Source organism: Lissotriton vulgaris, chromosome 10, assembly GCF_964263255.1.
Source record: "Lissotriton vulgaris chromosome 10, aLisVul1.2, whole genome shotgun sequence".
Lineage (NCBI taxonomy): Eukaryota > Metazoa > Chordata > Amphibia > Caudata > Salamandridae > Lissotriton > Lissotriton vulgaris.
The window spans coordinates 303,880,548-303,894,652 of NC_141698.1; the positions used below are offsets into that span (position 1 = coordinate 303,880,548).

At 40.3% G+C, this 14,105-nt stretch overlaps 1 protein-coding gene across 2 annotated transcripts in view; it reads right to left on the reverse strand.

The window, feature by feature from the left end:
• Positions 1 to 14,105, reverse strand: part of PTH1R (parathyroid hormone 1 receptor) — a 631,389-nt gene that overhangs the window by 265,952 nt on the left and 351,332 nt on the right. The gene's annotated exons all lie outside the window — the stretch shown is intronic.

Consider the following 14,105-nt stretch of genomic DNA (forward strand, 5'->3'; position numbering starts at 1 on the left):
GTGTATTTGTAAATTCTGTTAAAAATTGTGCTCTCCCACTCTTGCTGATGGGATGTTCCAATCACAAATGACCCTGTATATGTTAATGTTTCTTGTAACCAGCAAATCGATAATAGAACCGAGGATTTGGGCCCCTTACCTGTATTCCCTCTTTAATGCAGTCTTGGGAGGCATGGAGGTGCCGGGTACTTGGCTGGGAGCAGAGGTTGTCCCAATTTTTAAGAAGGGCTCTCCTCTGCTCCCGGTCAACTACAGGCCCATCAGCCTCATCGACGACCCCCAAGTGCCAGTCATGAAGATGAACTTCACATACTTTTTTTCTGCCCAGCTTATAGCAAAGCTAGGAAGTATTGGTTAGTCCCCTTATGTTAGAATATGGGCTTTGATAAATGCTTGGTTGCACTGAGAATCCTAAAGACCGATACCTCAGGGCATATTGTTTTCGCACTATCGAAGATTCTGATAGCCATGTGGTCCAAGAGATGTTTTTTAATTGTAAATAGTAGCCAGGGGTGATTTTATATTCTCGATTTTATGGAATTTCTAATGTTCATGATGAAATGATTATTTTATAACTGTGCTGAAATATATGTTTTAATTGTAATCTTTTATGGCAGAAAAACGTCGAAATAAAGATCAAATGATGATGATAATAGAACTGGGTAACATATTTGTACTTTTATGTACTGAATTTATTCAACTTTATGGAGGCAAGCAATAGCAAAGCCATGTCTTTAAACTGCAGAGCTGTTGATTTTGCCAGTGCTTGTTTCAATTGGAATTAGTAAAATAATAATAATAAATTAAAAACGGTTACTGGTGCTTGATGATACCTGCACATACATGATGATATATTGATGATGGTAGAGAAGTTGACCTATCGGCTAGGGCGGTCGACCTGGAATCTGGGGAACCGGGTTCGAGTCTCTGCAATGACGCTGATCATTCTGTGATTCTGGGCAAATCACGTAATCTCCCCGTACCTAACAAAAATGAATGTGTCCTCATGTAATGCAACTGGTGTAATGTAAAGTGCTCTGATACCCGATTCGGGTCAAGTTTGCGCTATATACAACTCTGTAAAATAAAAATAAAATAAGTGGTAATATGGCCTTGATTTTTGAAGTGAAGAATAATCACTCCAACATTGCCCACAATGCGATTTGAGTCAGCTTTTAACACTTTTAACATTCTTAATTTAAAATTCCAATATAGAAAACAGCCATTTTAACATGGTATTCTAAAAATAAAAAATAAAGTGAATGAAAAAATAGAAGCACACAGCCCAGTGGCACTTTGCAACTGTCAGGTCCTCCAATAAACAAAAAAAAATAGGCGGTGGAACTGAGAGCGAGACAGAGGAGCACTGGAGAGAAATGAGAAGAGCGGGGGGAGGTAGCAGGTAGATTGTGATGATCGAAAAAAAATATCTATTCTAAAAAAAATGTAAAAGTGCGTGGCGGAGGAATAGGGAAAAGTGGAGAAGTGAAAGCGGAAAGAGAGGTTGCTGGATGAATAAATAAGTTGGCACATAAAGATGGAAAGAGGGCAAGAAAAAAACATGAACACTGTTGGAGTGCTGAAGGAAAAAAAACAGTTTCCTCAAGTCAATAGTTGAAGAATCCAACTCTTCCTGTGAGAAGCAACATAAAAAACATTGTTTCAGCTGCCTGTAAGTGAGTCCTCAAAATGTAGGCATTGACTTTAACATTCTGAGCATTGTTGTGGATGCCCCAGCATTCATTACATATCAGGTTTGGATATATGATGCATAGATATTTTCTTTTGGGTTCAAATGGTTTAATAAATATGCTTAAAAATCACTGATGTGAGAAAGCCATGGAATTGTTTGAAAAAATGACCAAATGCCATAGGAGGACGAATTTTATGTGTAAAGTATCCTCCACTTAAGGCAAACCCAACATTTTACACACAATAAATGCAGGGTTTGATTTTGGAACTGCAAGTAACGGCCGATAACGTGAATTTCCTGTGATTGTAAAATGGCAGAATTGCCAAAGCCTAGGAGATCCACCCTATATCTGCTGCAGATAAACATTTGTTTCTGTAAATGTCCAACAATTCCCTAATTGTTTTGCAATCTTTGTTTGTTGCAAACCTACACACACCTTCAATAGTGTGTATCAGGTTTGACTGACATATTTCTCTGTATCTTATGTATCCCAGCTATCACATAATGTAAACTGTAACCCAAGTAAGAAGAGGGTGAAATCTCAGTATAGGCTCACCGTTAATATGATGAATATGAGTCTCAGGCATTCCTCTAACACAAATCATCGTGAAAGTATTTTTTTAAATTTACCTTCAAATAAGTATCCCCCAAGTATGTAAAAAAAAAATCAGTGAGTGGTTGTAACCCATTGACGGCCCTAGAAAGCAGAACTGCATCATCTGCGTACAATAAAACTGGGACAGACTGAGTGCCTATTCTAGGAGGGTCTATACATAGGCCCTGGAGCTCTCCATCCACTCCATTATTGTAGAGGGAAAAAGAAATGGTGCATGAATGCAACCATACCTAACCAGTCTTGCTACCGTTAAAGGGCAGGTGCATGCGCCATTAGGTCCATAGCGCCCCTGGGTGGTTACATTTCCATACATTTGGGCCAGAAGCGGCACTAAGGGGCCCATTACAATGCCGGGCGGATGGCCCTCGCCAGGCTGGCGGTAGCCACCGCCAGCCTGGCGGGGGCAATCTGCCCGACATCGTTGCACTAAAGACCCCCTGCCATATTAGGATGGCGAGGGGTACCTCGGCGGACGGAAAGACCGTCTTCCGCTTTTCCGCCCGGTCACCTTGCGGCCGGGGCGGAAAAGGAATAATATGGTGGTTGTGTCTATCAGACACCGTCAGCCATATTAGGATGGGCTTCTCTGAATGCCTTTCCGTGGCGGGAAAGGCATGCAGAGAATCACTGCGGGGGCCCGTTGCAGGCCCCCAGGGACTCCGGGGGGTGGGAGTTGCACATGGGGGATACCTATGGTACCCCCCGGCAGTTCCATGCACAGCATGGCAGGTGCCTGCCATGCTGTGCATGGAAGTGCACAGCATGCTTTCCTGCCATTGTGGCGGGAGGTGCTGAGTGCACCGCCCACCACAATGGTAAGAATGCAGGATGCGCCCGCCACTGTGGCGGGCGCATCCTAATACTGGCGACGGGACCCCCGCCCTTAAGGGGGGCGGTCCATATTACCACGGGGGTGGCGGGCGGGCAAAGTCCGCCCGCCATCCTAATGAGGCCCTATGTCATCCAGGGCACAAAAAATATAATGGTTTGCCATAATTTACAATAATTAACAAGTTCAAAGGTACTAGTTAAATCCATAAAACCTAGATGTAGATGTCCCATCTTAGCCCTACTATATTTACCTTACATAAAATTCAAGATTAAGGACTGGTCAGCTGTGCAGATACCCTTCCTGAACCCGTTTTGTGACTATGTAAGTTTAGAGTTGTCTTCTGCCCACCATTCCAGCTTTTCCATGATAAGTCTCATACTTTTTGCTGATGAGTCCAGGCGGGACATTGACTGATAACATTTGAGGCCATTCTTATTGCCTTTCTTGAGTATTGGTACACATAGATTCGGACCAAGTGGTAGGGATATACACTGCTCCTGTCACATTTAGAGCCTGTAACGAAAAGGGCTGTTAGTTATATGGCCTGCACTATTAATGTGTCCATATTTGCCCTCCAATGGGAAACAAAAACCTCATTGTAGATCTTGACTCTCCCAGGGTAGCAGAGGTATTGTAGGCTAGTACTAACCATTTGCTGGCATGCAACACTAATACTTAATAAGTAATTGTCCAGTCTGTGCTTTTTATTTTGGAAAAGGAAAAGTACATTTATTACACATACACACGCTGTTCAAATCTATGCAGTACTATATAGACATATATAAGGCTAGCTCTCCCTGTGCTCGTGCATTGCATTATCCACCATTTTTTAAATGCCTTCTTCTTGCTTTTCCCTCATTTTCACTGCTTTCTTTTTGCTTTGTCCCCTGTTTTTTATGTGCCTTCTCTTTGCTTTCCCCCATTTTTCCGGTTTTCTTCTTGCTTTTCTCCCGTTTTTTTGTGTCTCCTCCTTGCTTTTCCTTAGTTTTCACTGCTTTCTACTGCTTTTCCGCTTGTTTTTGTGTACCTTCTCCTTGCTTTTCCTTCGTTTTTTCACTAGTGTCTCCTTGCTTTTTCCCCCTTTTCTTCTTTGCCTCCGCCTTGCTTTTCCCTCATATTCACTGCGTTCTCCTTGCTTTTTGACCTGTTTTTTTATGTGCCTTCTCCTTGCTTTTCCCTCATTCGCATTTATTTCTCCTTGTTTTTCCCCCATTGTTGCTCCCGCAAGCTGCCCGTTATTTCCCGCCACACGACTAGTCTCATCCACTGCCTCACAGTGCCCTTCCCTCCTCCCATGACCTATGTAATGGAGGCTGCAGGTCCCAGATTGATTGATTGATTGGCCCCCTAAAAGGATCAAGAACATCAAACCCATCAGATAAGTGCATTGACTTGGTCAAAGGTTCAAGGTCAAAAAACCACAGGTCAATATATCGGAAGTTTGGGACAAGACACCATAACCAAAAATACCCATGTTAGAAGCACTTACTAAGGTTAATAAAGCATATATCTTTTGACCAGTAATTACTTTCACCGTAATTCTTTCAATGAAACATTTACAAATGATCATCACATACTTTCAACCAATAAAAAGGCACTTATAAAAACAGCCCCTAGAGGGCTTCACATTTGGTACACAAAACTAGAAACCATAAAGTTCACCCCAAAGAGTGTTGCACAACATGTACATTTTTTTAGACACCTTTAGGCCATACTAACTCCAGTCATAAACTTGGCCCACTGAGAGTGCAGCCCTCCCAGCTGTGAAGCACAAACTATAGGCTGGGGAGTTTTAAAAAGGCGAGAAAATCTTTGGTTGCTCCTCACTTTTTGGCTCATGCAGACTTAGGGTCAGTAGTTTTTAAATTATTTGGGCGTCTTTGGGGGAAGCTTCTGCTGTTCCCCTGTGTTTTGTTCCCTTGTTGTTGGTGGCCCCACTGCCCGGGGCCCTCTCAAGCAGCAGAAATACTTCCTCAATGTCAAGCTCCTCAGGGCATTATGGAGTGCTCCTCTGGAGCAATGAATATTTAGTGAGCAGTTCTCTCGCAGCTTCTGGGAGAACCACTACCTTCTTTTTATTTATGGTACTTGCCACACTGCTTCGTGCCCAGCACTTGGCTGCCCTGTGGGCCCGCATGCAGCTGCCTCTCTCAGGTGGCTACTGGAGCCTGCAGCTATTATTTCTTCTGCCTGCTCCTGCAGACAGAATGCTGGTGATGGTGGTGGCCACCCGCTCCCCCAGACACAAGGAATGGGGCTGGCCCACCACTGCTGGGGAGAAATCGGGAAAAGAGCCCCTCGAGGCATTGCAGCACCAGCCCAATGAGGTGCTGTCCGATGATTAACACCATCACTGCTAGAGAGAATTTTCCTCCGGTGATGACTTGTTGGAAATCCCATTGTTCATGACGAGCTCATCTCGTCATAAGCACAGCTCCACTGTGCCTCATGACGAGCTGAGCTCGTCATGAGCATCTAAGGGGTTAAGCAGGCACCTTGTTTGGTGGCTGAAGGCTCTTGCTGCAAAATGTAAATATTTTCACTGTCCTTTACTTCACCTGGGTGCCCTAGTGGTGTTTAGCTGGAGTGTAAACAGAACAGCATATTCTGTCTCTTTTACTCAAAAACAAATATACATACACAATAGATCAGGTTAGTAAAACAGAATTGCAAATTAATTGGACCATGTGTTTTTCTGGATGAGAAACAATCCACTATGTATCATATCAATAGGTTGAAAGCAGAGATCTGTTAATATTGAGCTCTAACAAGGAGAATAACTGCTTTAAATGCCTTTCAACATTGAGAATGAGTCTGATACCCACTAATAAAGTGAAAACCCTGGAAAGCATTCTTGATTAAAGTCTAACCATTGAAGTCCAAATCAATATAGTGGTGAAAACACTGACTTTCAAATCTTCATGTTAACACAGATCCTACTATTCCTCCAGACCACCAGCCAAATGGGCATGATGAAATAACTGATGTTCCAACTGGACTATTCTAATGTTTAAAAGGGCCTCCAAAAACTCCTTTCTATTCTGTTTCAAATCCATATCCATGCTTCAAAATGTTGCCATTACCTTACGAAAGTGCTCTACAGGACATCAATAGTGAACGTCCCTCAGTGTCTACTTTTTGTAGGAAGAGTAAAGTTATAAATCCTATATACAATGCACAAAGTCTCATGGAAGAAAGACCAAAGACATCTTCAGAAACAAGTGCCAAACTATCTATCATCCACAGCTCTGAGATCACTAATTTCACAAAAGGTCACCCAACCCGGGTTCCTGCTTCAGAAACACAGACTGCATGCCTCATAGACGAAGGAACAAAACTTTGGCGCACCTTATAACTTTCCTTGAGAGCTAAACCCAGCATCCTTTGAATAAGGAACATCCCATATTTAATTGTTTATAAAATACAACCACTCACTGTATATGTATTTAGAGATTATTTCTAAGAAAACATTTAAGGGATAACAGGAAATTAACCCTCATTCCTATATAATAAATACAACCCACATTGAGGGTTATCTCATTTATTGCATTGCATTCAAAAAAAGAAAACCCATTTTACCCACACTACTTGCATGATACCTACACTACTTCCAGCCTTGACTACATCGGCTGTGCTCTCAATAGATAGATTCTGAAATATCACTTATTTGCGTAATAGAGCGCATAGTAGCACAAATGAGGCAACACACTAGAACCACCAAAAAGATATAATTAAATAAATAAATAATGTAATAACTTAATACAGTTAACTTCAAGTTAACCCGAGAATTTGTAGATGGCATAATAGCCATTAACACAATTATGTGTGGATAATCTCCTGCTTCATAATCCTGTGTTGAATTTAAAGTTCCATGTTTGTGACATCTCAATAAGACTGACTTAGCCATTGAACCTTCTAAAGTAGATAAAATGAGCAACACTGAATTTGGAATATTAAGATATTCATACAGTTTGTATTCCACAAGTATTTCTAGGGCCTTTGCACCAGATTCTTCAGCTGGGAGGTTGGAGTATGTTCAAGTCTATGTGAGCAGAAATCAGTACAAGTATTACGAAAATATTTGACAAAATGTTGGATTACAAAACAGAGGACAGCTTAGTTTGTAGACTTTTAATGACCGCACATATGGTCCACCTCAGAGTGTACTAGAATACATTTTAAGTGGTCTTTCTAAGAATAAAGTAAGGAAAGTGCAAATGTCAAATTTTCATGATAATGTGAAGGACTGACACCATGTTCAATGACAGAAGCAGAAAATGACATAACTATAGCTATCTGACTCTTTAGTCTACACAAATATGCAAATCAGCGACAATCAGTGAACAGAGCACCACCCACAATGCAGGCCTTCATCTTCTGGTCATAATGGCAAACCCTGAAATCTGACTTGTTGAATAAGCCAAAATGCTTTACTATTGTGTTGCATACGTTATGATTAAGGGTTTGGCAGATGGGTTACTCTGTCACAAACAAGACTGATATCCCCTTTTTACAATGGCATTCAGATATAATTCATTTACAATTCGGTAGACTGGATATCATCATCAGTGACAGAGTACTAATTTTCCAAACTCTAAATCTAACTCACAGTCAGTTAGCCAAATCAGAGATACAGGGTCCTGCAGTAGTCTGAGCATAAGGCTCCGGGTCAAACGTTTAAAAACCATCCCAACTGTTACAGCCTATCGTACCTAAAAGTAAATTATAACCATTTTATTGAGTAACATTATCACTTACAATTTCTGCAAAATAAACAATCGAAATTGTGGTCTTAGCCATATAACAGTTCAGTTCTTTACTCCAGAGGGAATTTCTGCTGGTAAGATTTTGCAAGAGTGACTTTGTCTCTCCGTGAGAAGTTGTTCCTTTCAACTTAACTCCTTCTAAATAAATGGCAGACAGTCCCTAAACAAGATATCTAATATGCACCTGGCCCATGGTCTGTAAGAATGACTGTCCGCACTCTTGATACCATAATTTCAATATCTAATAATGCCTTTGTCACAAGTGGTGGCTTCTCCGCTAAGGTGGATGAGTGTCGCCCCACTGCTCATGGAGCAGCGTAAACGAAAAAATAACATGATAATAACTGAATTTGTTATCATTTTTTTTTGTATCAGCAGGCTAGGGCAGGACGGGGCTTGGCTTCCCTGATGTAGGGGAGGAGGATTGTTTATGTACTCATTAATGTGCGCATGAATGTTTAACCGGCCCTCTCGGGCCAGCCAAACAATCATGCGCACTTCGCATGTTCTCCTTGCCGGCTGCATTACAGCCTGCATGGAAACAGGCCCAAGCCCCCATTCCCTAGCTAAGCATCAAACCAAAGCTTTTAGACCAATCACAATGCTACATTGCAGCATTGTGATTGGCTGCGGGGAGCCTGGTTACTTCCTGGAAGAGACTCACTCTACATAGGAGGGACAGAGGAGAGACGCGGGGAGACCAGGTAAGTGTTTTTTTCTATTTTCATTCAAACCCCTCCTTCCCCCTTTTCCACCACCTTCGTACCTAACCGGATGCCACTGTTTGGTACCTTCGAAAAGGACCAGGTTTGCAAGCCAGATAACGTTATCAAAAGGCAAAAATCTAATTTTCCATTTTAATTTTCATGAAGTCATCTTTAATCAATTTCATTGTGCCCGTTTGTTAACCAAATCTCGAGGGACTGACATTTAATATGAGGCAATTTACAGTTACAAGATTAACAACACTTATATCATTAAACTGATTAGCGAATAGGGCGTCTGATAAAGGGATTCGGGATGTCTATGCCTGTACAGCTGTTAGAAACACTTAATTTAACAGCCTGGGTGAATTCTCTGATTGACAACCTGGGGAGAGCTTACAAATTGTTGTAAAAGCACATTTCAATAAGTTGCCTTCAGGTTCCCTGAGGATAGTAACAGCCTTCTCACTGTCCAAGCAGATTAAAACGCTGCTTGGAAAATGAGTTTGTTTTTATATTTAATTTCGAGACTAGGTCAGACATTGTGAGACCCACCAGACTGACTTGTGGATGAACTTCCTTCCTTTGTCAAGACAGAAATGAGGTAATACATACCTATGTCTTGTTTCTAAAATTGTTCTCCTGGGTGAACATTAAATGTTTAATTGTTGGCTACAGGCAGTTTTAGCTGTCTGTTTTCCAGACAGTTAGGACTTATTTTTAGCACCATGTAAAGATTTACATGTATGGAGATTTATTAAGCCACCCTGTGTGGCTTTGACTGGCTTCATAAATCATAAGTAAGGCGACACAGTGTGAATCCGGGAGGCATTCCATGGTTGTTGGAGTGGGTTTTCCCATGCAACACCCATGGAAGTTGATGCTTAACCAGATCTACAAATATAAGTTTACAATACAATGGAAGCGTTGCCCTCTGTGGCCTCCCCTTATCGACAACCGCACCATTAAAAGCCTCTATTAATGCTGCAGCCAGACTTATCACGGGCTCAAAAAAACGGTCTCACATCTCTCCTGACTTAAGATCCCTGAACTGGCTGCCATACGAAGCTAGAATACACCTGAAAATCGCATGCATGACACACAAGGCCATACACCACAACTCACCCAGCTACCTCGCTCAGAAACGGACAATCTCGGGCGGCTCAAGAGCTACAAGAAGCGCAGAAAACCTTGTTTTGAAACCCCAAAGATTCCACAAGAAAAAGACATATAAACGCTCCTTCTCTAGGATGGCGCCTAGGATCTGGATTACCCTTCCTCCAGAAATCAGACTTATCTCATCCATGGCATCCTTCAAAAAAGAAGTAAAATCTCTCCTCTTAGACTGTACTCTCGTTCTCAGTATGTCTCCTCCAAAAACTATGTTCAGTTGACCACCTATACGACGCTGCTACCTCACCTTGTTTACATTTGCTTAACTGGTTTGCTCATCTTTGCATGATATACTTGTTTAACTTTTATTCCTTTATTTGTGTATAGTTGACCACCTACACACCGTTGCCACCTCACCTTGTTTACATTTGTTCAATCTGTTTGCTCATCTTTGCATTATATTTTGTTGAATTCTTTATCTGTTTATGCCATCTGTGTGTAAAGCGCTCTGATATCCGCAAGGATCTTGTTCGCGCTCTATAAAACTTTCAAAATAAATAAATAAATAAAATATATGGAGTGGCCTTTGAGCAAGTCCCTTTTCTCGTGATTGGATGAATTTTTTCTTCTCATTTTGAAGACAACAATTCAATGGCTTTCTCCCAATTCTTTTTTTTGTCCCACACTTGAGCATAGTTTCTTTACCGCTGTTTTGTTTGAATGAGTTGTATATCCAAAATATTAATATTTGTGTTTTAACACTCAATGGGACCACATGGCTTTCCTCACTCTTCATCTGTCCTCTCCCTCCTTCCCAACACGACAGCTCGTCGGGTGCTTCCACTCCTCTCATCTTTCTGCCATGCTTCATTTTTGTTTTTCAATTTTTTGTTAATTATTTTTGTGAGTGACCAGCAGCTAAATAATATTACTCGAACACTTGCTTTGTCCTGCCAGCTTATTTTTTTTAAACTATTTTTACGAAGGACCAGCAGCTGCACGCTGTTACCCATCCACTTGCTTCTTTGTATGTGTACTTCGTTGCTGCATAATACTATTTCTTAATTATCCTTTCCAAATTACCCCACTGCCATCTTGGAATGATAATAAAAACTAAAGTATAACCAAAGAATTCATTCCAAGATGGTCACCATGCATGTGAATATCCTGCATTTTTTTTCAAAGAATGGAAAATCATTCCATATTGGTTGACAGTGTGTGCTCATGCATTTCAGCTGCATGGGCAGCCATCTTGGACTTATTGGATATAATTTAAAATTTAGTGAGAACTGACTGAAAGTCCTTCGAATTAGTAGAGAAGTGATTGTGTAATATGCTTACTTTCAGAATTTGTTTAATAAAATTGCTTCCAGAGTGGTTTCGTCTGCTGTAAATGGCAGTTTAGCCACTATAGTGATGCAAAAGAAATGTATATCTTATTTAGTACCAGGATACATAAATGTAGGAACTTCAATCTTCAGGCCAAATGCCTAAACATCTTTAAAGAAGAAAAATGTGCCAGTAACACAAACAAATTATGGAGCCTAGCTCAGGGATTAGGCAGTTCGCGCAGCCATGCATTAACTTGTGTAGTAGTCCAAATCCGTAACCAAACGGTAGCAGTGATCTGACCTCTTTAAATATTCAAGTCTTTTTCAAGACAGTAAACAGGAACATTATATGATACGATCAGTTTTTTCTACATTGATCACATGAACAGATCTAAATCAGTTTATGAATTTTGCTCACGGCCCCACATGAGCACTTACTGCATAAATAAAGGCAACACTGCAGTACAAAGTTCACAGGAATATTACATCATGACTCAATTAGGCATTCTACATACTTAAATTCTCACATTCATTCTTATTTTCTTTGAGCCTGAATTATGGTTAATGAGGATTTCTTGCTGTTACATGGTTTATTTTTTTCGTTTATATGTTTACCAGAATACCTCCACTAACGACACAACAATTTGCAGAGGCTTTACTATGTGGTTGTCGTTAGCGCCTGGACACTCTTTGATTAGCTGTGCGCTGTATAAAACTCATTAACGTAACATAACACATAGCAATGGGTATGATTAAAAAAAGCATTTATGAGTATGGGACTTAGTACTACAGGTGTACTATTTCAGATACTCTTACATGCCTTTGTGAATTGGCTCTGAAATGTCTTATTATTAGTGAAAGTACAATGTGTCCAGAGTCATATTTATTTATACTATTTTTACATGCATATGATAAACCTATTGCCATTTTATAAACATGTTAGGTGTTTTGGGGCTGATTCACATAGGCATGATAGAGCACACAATAGAGAACCACAAGAGTACTCTTTTATGTACTCTTACAAGCCTTTGCAAATTGGTCTCCATGTATTTAGTGAAATGGACTTGAGCTACTGAAGTCCAAATGACTGATTGAATTATTGGAAAAACTCATTAAGAACACTGAATAAATTGACCGATCCTTATGCAATCCCGTGTTGCTCCTTCACTGGAAGAAACAACAATGGAAATATCCATGTGTCCATATGATATGAAAAACGTGATTTCAATGCTGTGGCTGAAACTCCTTCCATTTATCTTTGCTAGACAGTAGTTAGGAAGCAAGATGTGGAGTAATATGGCAGTGCTCCCTGCCCAATAGGTGGTTTCTCTTACTACCATTGTCCGTTGTCAACCTCTTGAAGGAGAAGAACACTGCACATCATATATTAATAGTATGCCGACCAGCTAAGCTGTCAAAGCCCATGAGCCGGCTCTAGTGGTTGCTATCATACATCATCACTGCCCATCAGGAAAACAAGACTAAATATATTTTTTAAGCTACTCTGGCAAGTGATCCTTTAAAAAAAAATCTTTAAAAAAAAGGTATTGATGAAGTATTTCTTGATTACTATGAGATCACATAATAATTACATCAGTTTACAAATTTCCCTCATATAAAATGTTTCTCCTAAATAGTTTACCTCAGGCCACAAAACTATTCAGTTTCATAATTCACCCTGGATCCATTTTAATTTTTTCGATCTTATTTCCACGCATTATTGGTGTTGCAAAAATACTACATGATTCTTTGAATACACTTGTGCTGTCATCATTATTTTCAGGGTGGCGGAGATCTCTGCACATACAAGTGTACTACTTTGTAGCACTTCTGGAAGGGACCAGGAAATTGGTCGAATTTTGTTGCGCACGATGCATCGCCGAATGCGATGCAGCGCACGCAACGAAATTAGTTTCATTTATTTTTATGTGTACTTACTTCTACTGATTTACTACCCCCTCCCCCATCCTGCCCTTACCCAGCCCCACGTCAGTGCCCAGCATCACTCCCACCACTGTCCGCTACTGATCTGGAGCATAATTTAAACACAAAATCGTACTTTGTAGAAATGCGAGGATGTATATGCTTATGGAGTGAACGATTCTATCATATGCTTTCTAGTTTAACAGCTAAAGAAGTAACGTCCCTGTCATGATGAGATGACAAAAAAGAAATAGCATGCTTTGAGTATTAATAATTGGAAAAATCTTGTCTTTAGTTCAAAAGAATTTATTAGAATTTGAGGCAGTAAAGAAATAATTAAAGATAATAACAAGTGATACAGGTGATGAGTATCAATAAAGAATAATATGTCATGAAGGCTAAGTTACAAATATTTTATTGGATAAATTGCATATAAATATTGAAGAAAACAAAGAGTCAGTATCGGAATAATAAAAAGCATCAACAGTATCACCATGCAATAAAGAGAGGAGAAGTAGCAAGAGAAAGGAGAAAAGGAGAAAGAGAAAGAGAAAGGAAAGGAAAAGAGGAAGAAAGCGGGGAAAGAAGAGAAAGGTAAGTAAGGATATGATGAGATGACAAAAAAGAAACAGCATGCTTTGAGTATTAATAATCGGAAAAATCTTGTCTTGAACATTTTAGCATGCATATAGCTTGGGCGATAAGAAATGCTACGTTGCACCTTTAGGTTGAGAAGCAAGTTGGCTAAAAGTGTATGTTGGACCAATGTTTTCTTGAAAGAATGGGTTGTTCTGGCATCTTCTCTTTGAAGATGGGCCACCCATAGCTATAATAAAGGTGTGAGCAGCAGTATTATTCATTTTCAATGTATTTTGGCTTATTGCTGATCTCAAAATTAGATAGACACAGCCACCATGTGGTGGACTGTCATTAGAGACCCTGCTGATAATTAAGTGCTGGTGCCAAGCACTGGAAACCACCCGCTCAAATTAAGCACTCATGAGCTGATACCAGTACTCAAATTGTTCAAAATAGAGTGAGTGTGGGACAGAGTCGGAAACACAGCTAAAAAACAAAACCAAAATAGACTTTAACTATTGAGCTGGCTTTTCACCTGCAAGCAACTG